The sequence below is a fragment of the Panthera onca genome, chromosome C1, assembly GCF_046562875.1.
Source record: "Panthera onca isolate mPanOnc1 chromosome C1, mPanOnc1 haplotype 2, whole genome shotgun sequence".
Lineage (NCBI taxonomy): Eukaryota > Metazoa > Chordata > Mammalia > Carnivora > Felidae > Panthera > Panthera onca.
Window position 1 is genome coordinate 60564325 of NC_138346.1, and position 7909 is coordinate 60572233.

Consider the following 7909-nt stretch of genomic DNA (forward strand, 5'->3'; position numbering starts at 1 on the left):
ATTAAAGCATGGGGCCAGGACTCATGGGAAGAAAGAGCTGCATTGGGGTTGTGACAGGTAACTGATTATATACCTTCAGGTTGGGAGGGGGTTAGGGATAGAGTAAGTCTCTAAGGCACTTTGGAAACAAGGTTTCCAGGACCTTGAGTGGCTAGCTGCTGTTAGGAAAATGCCATTTATTACCATTTAGTAAAACCTCAGTCATGAGACCCTTCAGATGCACATCAGGGAGCCATAAGCTTGGAGTATGATTGCCAGCATATATCTTGGGGGAGTTGAGATAAAGGAAGTTTCTAAAGGAATTTTTATATGTTAAAGTCAACTTACAGGATCCTGGGGTGGGAGTGGGGGTCCAGGATAATGTTAAGCCAAGAGTCCCTTTTGCCCCTAGTAAAGTGTCACCATCGAGGCAACTGCACTCCTAGAGGGAGGTCACTCTGCCTGTTTCAAGGACTCGTCAATGGGCTGTCGGCAATAAGGGAATTTAATTTTTCACTTGCCTTAGTTTCCCATGCCACCATGGCAAGCACTTAAACCCCTTTCCATCTTGATGAGGGTGATATTAGGGCTCCTGGAAACAGAGTCGATAGGTTTCCAGAGATCAGGCTATGGATAATATTGCCTTTTTCTTGCAGTTTACTAAGTTATCCATAAACTTATGGATAGGAGACTCCTGTCCTTCATGACTGTGATCTCTGTCAGCCAACCATTTGCTTTCTTTCCTTTCCCTTGTTCTTGGGCATCCAGGAGTGTCTGAGGAATATCACACATATCCCACCTGGGGCAGCGGGGGTGCGTGCTGTTAGCCTGTACTTTGCCCTCAGCTTGCCCCATGCTCCCTCATCACCACCAGAGCCGAAACCTTCCTTACCTAAACAAATGTCCCTCTGTGTGTGGAAGTGTACTATATGCTACTTGTTCAGGTTGAGTTGGTTAGAGAGGCAGTAATGAACTTGGTTAAATAGTTTGGGGTGAGGAAAATGTCACCATGTCACAGCATTAGTCTTAGGCCAATTTTCTAGTGGAGTATATCTATTTTGGTGAAATAACAAGCTACTGTTGCTTTTTGATATTATGCAAGAGGAGCATAGTATATTATTCAAGTCAGAAAATCTCTGTCTTTGTTATTATACACATTTTTCACACTAATAGAGAAAATTATCATGAAAACAATTTCAAGTGAATTACAGCCACCCAACATTTGTTACAATCTCCTTTTCATCTGTAATCCAATATGGGCTCCAACATATTTCAAAAATAGATTGCTTTATATAGTGGATTCCGTAGAGAAAATAAGCACAGAAATGAGTTTATGACTAAAAATCATATTGATTATATTAAACCCAAAACATGCAGAACTTGAAGGAAGTAAACGGAGAATTGTCATTTAAAGTGAGACATAAAATTTTGACTGGACAGTGAAGTAATGAGTTGAGCTCTTTTGCTTAGGTGTCCCAATATTCACATAAAAAAAATATGGTAGTGCTGTGCTACTAAAGAAGATACATTTACTGGCATTTCTGGATTAGAAGTACTAGTTTAGTTTCAGAGGCAGAAAATAACTCAGGAGGCTTAGGAAGAAGTCAAGAGGCAAAGACAGGATTCTTTACCTGCTATGACTCTGCAGGGCAAGGGGGACCACACACTTTCAGCTCTCCAAGTTCACAACAGGGAGACTCCAATTCTGTCAGTTCTTTCCTCTTCCTGATGGCCCTGAGGCTTTGCAGCTGTGATTCTGGCAGCTCCTCACCAACTCTGGGAGCTGCACAGTTTAAACCCTGGAAATGGAGCCTTCCCCTCAGGTGAAGCTAGGTCCTGACCTGTTTGTGATAGGTGTGTCTGTGTCTAAGATAACCTCACTGCCACCCACTCAGTTACCTCCCAACAGGAGGTTCGTTTCTTTACACCATTAATTCATCTAGTCATTCAAGCCAGTAAATATTTACTGAGCTCCTACAAATGTGCCAGGCACTATGCTAGGCACTTAGGGAAGAGAACAGACAAATGTCCTACTTGCATGCAATATTGTAGTGGGTAAAATAAATATAAGCAAATTAACACATAAATATATGTCTAGTGGGGACAGGCTATGAAGGACAATTAAGCAAAATAAGGTAGTACAGAGATGGAGAAGGGGCTTCTATTTGATACAAAGTAGTCAGAAAAGACCTCCCTGAGAAGGTGACATCTGAGCAGAGTGTGGGACCTGTCTGTACACCACCTGTCTCATCCCCAGCCACTTGCTCCTCTTTGGTTGCCACAGCGAAGTCTTACAGACTCCGTGCAGACCACTGTGGTTTCCCTGCCTGAGGATCACTAGCCGCAGGTCTAGAATGTCTGACTCCTCTCCCCATTCCTCTCCAAACTCAGCTGAAACGCCAAACTGCAGGGCTTTGTCTCCTGAGCAACTGCCGATGGGGCTAAAGGATGAAATACGGAAATGCAGAGGATTTAATTCCCCCTGAGTGAATTGTGACCAGTGGGAGACAAGAGATTGGAGGATACTGGGCAGATAAACGTCCTCTCCCTTTTTCCCTCTGATGAACTGTTCCAATATATGATTTCTCCATACAGCCTGTCGGAAGTCGACCTGTGTGACCAAGCCTATGTGCTTACTGACTGCTGTAGTTTGGATTGTGTTCCCCAAAAGATATGTTGAGGTCTTGAACCCAGTACCTTATTGGAGAGAGGGTCTTTGCAGGTGTAATTGAGTTAAGATGAGGTCATCAGGGCAGATCCTAACCCAATATGATTGATGTCTTTATAAGAAGAAAAGACAGAGACACAGAGGGAGAAGACGGCCATGTGATGACAGAGACCAAGGTTGGAATGATGCATCTACCAGCCAAGGAACACCAAGGATTGTCAGCAAACACCAGAAGCTAGAAGAAACGAGGAAGGATCCCCTACAGGTTTCAGAGGGCATATGGCCCTACCAACATCTTGATTTTGAATTTCTAGCCTCCAGAGCTGCAAGACAACAAATTTCTGTTGTTTTAGGTGACCCTGTTTGTGGTACTTTGTTACAACAGCCCTAGGAAACAAATATACTGAGTGACCAGCTGTGTGGGATTTACCTCCCAAATAGAGCACTAACAGTGCTTAAGTCCGTGCCTGGAGCTCTGTTCTCCAGAGAGCTGTGACTGTGACTGGAACCAAAGACCTGAATAAAATGAAAGGTGATATTTGAGGACAGAGATTACAGACAGAGGGAAGAGTCAATGCAAAGGTGGCAGCATACTTGATGTGTTAGAGGACCAGGAAGAAAGGTAGTGTGTTTGGAAAATTAATAAGGGGAAGAGTGTCAAGAAATGAAGTCAAAGAGGGAGCCAAAGAAGACACCATCCCTAGGGCCTTATGGACCATAGAAAGGACTTTGGATTTTTTTAAACAATGTATTATTGAAATGTAATTTACACTTAGGAGTAAAATGAACAAATCTTAAGGGTATGGTTTTGTGAATTTTTTTACATATTGCTCTGGTTTGAATATGTCTCCCAAAATGCATGTGTTAAAACCTAACCCCCCAGGTGATGGTATTGAGGTTGGGCCTCTGGGAGGTGATTAAGTCATGAGGGCAGATATATTGTAAAAGAAACCCAAAAGAGCTCCCTTGCCTCCTTCTGCCATGTGAAGACACAGGAAGTCTGCCATTTGGAAGAAGGCCATCACCATGCTGGTACCCTGACCTCAGACTTCCAGCCTCCACAACTGTGAGAAATAAATTTCCATTGCTTACAAGCTATCCATCTCTGGTATTTTGTCATAGAGACCCGAATAGGCTAAGACACATATGTATAGCCCAGTGTGACCACCATCCAGATCAAAATATGGAACACTTCTATCACGCCCGAGAATTGCCTCCTATCTTCCAGTCAATACAACTTATCAATCCTGGGGTAACCACTACTCTCACTTTTATCACCACAGATTGGTTTTACCTGATTTTGAAGATGACGTAAATGGAATCATATGGTATATATTGCTTTTGCTCGAAATGGTGCTTTTGAGATTCATCCAAGTTGCTGCATAGAAGCTTCACTTATGTGTATTGCTGCATAGTATTCCACTGCCTGGATCACAATTTGTTTCCTGTTCTCCTGGTTATTTGCAGCTTAGGCATATACTGAAGGAAGCTGCTAAGAACATTTATGTACTCTTTTCTTTTTGGACATATGCAATCATTTATTTTGGTATAAACCCAGGACTGTACTTTCTGGGTCAATAGGGGTAGGTTTATATTAATTTTATTAGTTTTTCAAAGTGATTGCACTGTTTTATACTCCCGCCTGCAATGTATGAGAGTCCCGATTACTTTACATCCTCATCAACACTTGAAGTTATCAATCTGTTTGATTTAAGCCTTTCAGGTGTGTATGAAATGATATTTCATTGTGGTTTTAATATGCATTTTCCCAATGCCTAATGATGAGCTCCTTTTCATATGCTCGTTAATCATTCAGACATCTTCTTTTATGAAGTGTTTATTCAAGTCTTCTGTCCACATTTTATGTTTTTTTTAGACCACATCCCATTTCCAAATTCTGTATTAGTTAATCTGTAGCTATGTATCAAATTACTCTATACCTTGACAGCTGAAGGCAACAAACCTTTATTGTCTCACAGAATCTCTGAGGATCAGGAACCTGAGAGCAGGGTGGTTGGATTCTGGCTCAGAGACTCAGGTTGCAGGTGAGCTATTGGCCAGGGTTTCAGTCATAGCAAGGCTCAACTAGGGCCAGAGACTGCACTTCCAAGCTCGCTCACACGTGCTTAATTGTAAATAAACGTATGATTTCTGTTAGGCCAGTGAAATGTTGAAAAGATGAAAGACCCCCACCTCTTGGTGCCCAGGATCTCAGTTTGAAAGAATTCATCTAAAGGAATAGATGGTGGCAAAGAAAGACCCAGGGTCCTGCAAGCAGTTGACAGGGACGGGGCAAGGAAGGAGCATTAGAAATCTAAAAATATTCAGACCCAAAGAAGTGTAACTGTTTAAAATAGCTCACTTTCATTAAGCTCCCACTATCTCAGAGTTTAAAAGAATAAATCATGGCAGAGTGTTTATAGTCCTCCATAAACGGTCATTAGATCAAGCAACCTGACCTGTGGAAACCTACGCCAATATTAGAATCCACTATGTGGAAAAAGCCACATGAGAAAACATTCATTGAAGATTACTTATTAGAAAACTAAATTGTGGAATTGTTGAAGAAAATACATATTTCCTCAAAAGAATACCAAGAAATTATTAAAAGTGGTTGTTGTAACTGCTGAAGATATAATATTATAGAAAATACTTAGGAGGTGCCTGGGTGGTTCAGTCAGTTGAGCATCCAACTTTGACTCGTCATGATCTCACTCACGGCTTGTGGGTTCAAGCCCCAGGTCCAGCTCTGTGCTGACAGCTCAGAGCCTGGAGCCTGCTTAGGATTCTGTCTCCCGCTCTCTGCCCCTTTCCTGCTCACACTCTGTCTCTCTCTCTCTCAAAATAAATAAATACAATTTAAAATAAGAAAAAAAGAGAAAATTCTTAGGACATAATATTTGGTGGAAAAACAGATGAAAATTGTAGCAATGTGATGTTATTTATAAATTCACATAGAAAAAAATTGAGAAGCAAGAGAAAAGTATAATATTTGTATTAGAAATGACAGGGTAATAGGTAAATTATCTCCCTACTTCCCAAATTTTCTATATATTTTTATAAGTTAAAATGTCTAAAGTTACCAATTGCCCTCAGACATTAAATTTGATAAAAGCTAAGTATAAATTATCTGAATTTTTTCCCAATTCATTTATTTTCCTCAATCTTTTCATGTGAAATTTTCAAACCTACAGAAAAGTTGTAAAACTAGAATAAGTGCCTATGTATCTTTCACCTAGATTCACTGGCTATTACCACATCTGTTTTATGTCTCCATGTATAATACACACACATATTTTGTTTTCTGAACATTTGAGAGTAAGTGACAGACATTTTGACACCATGGTCTTAAATACTACAGCACGTATCTTCTAAGAAAAAGGACATTCTTCTACCTTCTATGATTATCACACTCAAGAAACTTAACATTGATACAATTCTATTATGTAATATAAAGTTCATGTTCATATTTCTCCAATAAATCTCTTTTATGTCTTTGTTCAGCTTTATCTAAGATTCAAAGATCATACATTGTATTATACCTTTTTAGTCTCTTTTGATCTAAAACAACCCCTTCCCAGTGTTTTTTCTTTCTTTTTTTTCCAATTCCTTCATGACACTGACATTTTAAGAAGATTCTAGGCCAGTTATTTTGGAGAAAATCCTTCAATTTAGATGTGTCTGTTTCCTCGTGATTAGAAACTACCTGAATTTCTTGGCTAACTTATCAATCTTATTTTGTGTTGAAAAGTATTATTCTTTCCCAGGTGGCCAGTATTTTCATGTCCTATGAACATAGGAAATCTTTAACGTGTTTCTTTACAGATTAAGCTGATATTTTTGGTGGGTGCACTATTAGTTGGACTCAGATATGTGCATCTGAACTTTATCATTTTGTCATCTAGAAAATAGTAACCAAGAACATGTAGCTTGGAGCACCTGGATGGCTCAGTCGGGTAAGCAACTGACTTCAGCTCAGGTCATGATCTCATTCTTCGCAGGTTCAAGCCTCATATCAGGCTCTGTGCTGACAGCTCAGAGCCTGGAGCCTGCTTCAGATTCTGTGTCTCCCTCTCTCTCTGCCCTTCCCTCACTCACACTCTGTCTCTCTCTCTCTCTCAAAAAATAAGATAAACATTAAAAAATTTAAAAAAAAAGAACACTTAGCTTAAGAAATCCAAGCACTTGAGAGCCACTGTAAGTAAACTCTAATTTCCACAGCAGAAATTATAGAGTTCTGTCTGCTTTTTAACCACTTACAGCTTAACCAGGGAATGTTTCCTATTCTTTGTTTCCTTGTATTTTAGGCCAGTCTAAAAACCAAACTGTGAGTTGCTTGGTCATCAAATTAAAGATATGTGGTCACAATCCTAGAAAATAAAACCATTTGCTTAGCCACTGCTCAGCTGGGGGGAGTATGCGTGCCTTCAAAACTGTCTTCCTAGAACTTTTGATCCCTGAAAATACCTGATTTCTGAACTAAACAAGCAGAATCTAGACAAAGGGAAGTCTGAATTACATTTATATCTTTGCCTGTCAAAGCTGCCAATAAATCACACAATTTGTATAAATGAAAGCTATGACAACAATGTTGCCTGAATAGTAAGTGTCTCTTACTTGAGACTTAAAAAATCTGGGTTATATTTCTAGGAACAGCCTAGTAAATGCACCCACAGACATTGGCTTAACCCCAGGGATGACGAAGTTTTTTGAACCCAGGCCATCACTCTTACCTCACTTGCCCATGACAGTTATTGCCAATTAATCACAGTGTTCTTTTCTATTAGCCTGGACACTGCCTCAGAAAATTTTCCAACACAGCACTATAGGCAACCACTGATAATAATTTTGAGTCAGTACATCACACAAGATCCTTATAACACTGAATAGAAATAAGAGTATTTTCTAAATCTCTTCTAGGTTTTGGCTTCTCACCTTTACCTGCACATGAATGACAAGGGCCTAGGACAGTGTTTCTTATGAATGACCTATAGACAACTGGTAAACCTGGTTTAAAAAAACAATCTCATAATCAGAGCATGTTAATTAGGTAATAGGACAAGGAAAGGAAAAGAGAGAGTTAGGGTTAGCTATCTGCTGTGGTAAATTGACCTCAATCTATATAATAGCTGAAACAAAATAGAAGTTCATTTCTTGATATTAAATAATTCAATTCATTCCAGATTGTGGGGATGGAAGTGTGTGAGCTCCATTCTACACTCCATTCACCATTAGGGATCCAGGCTGATGGAACTTCTGCCA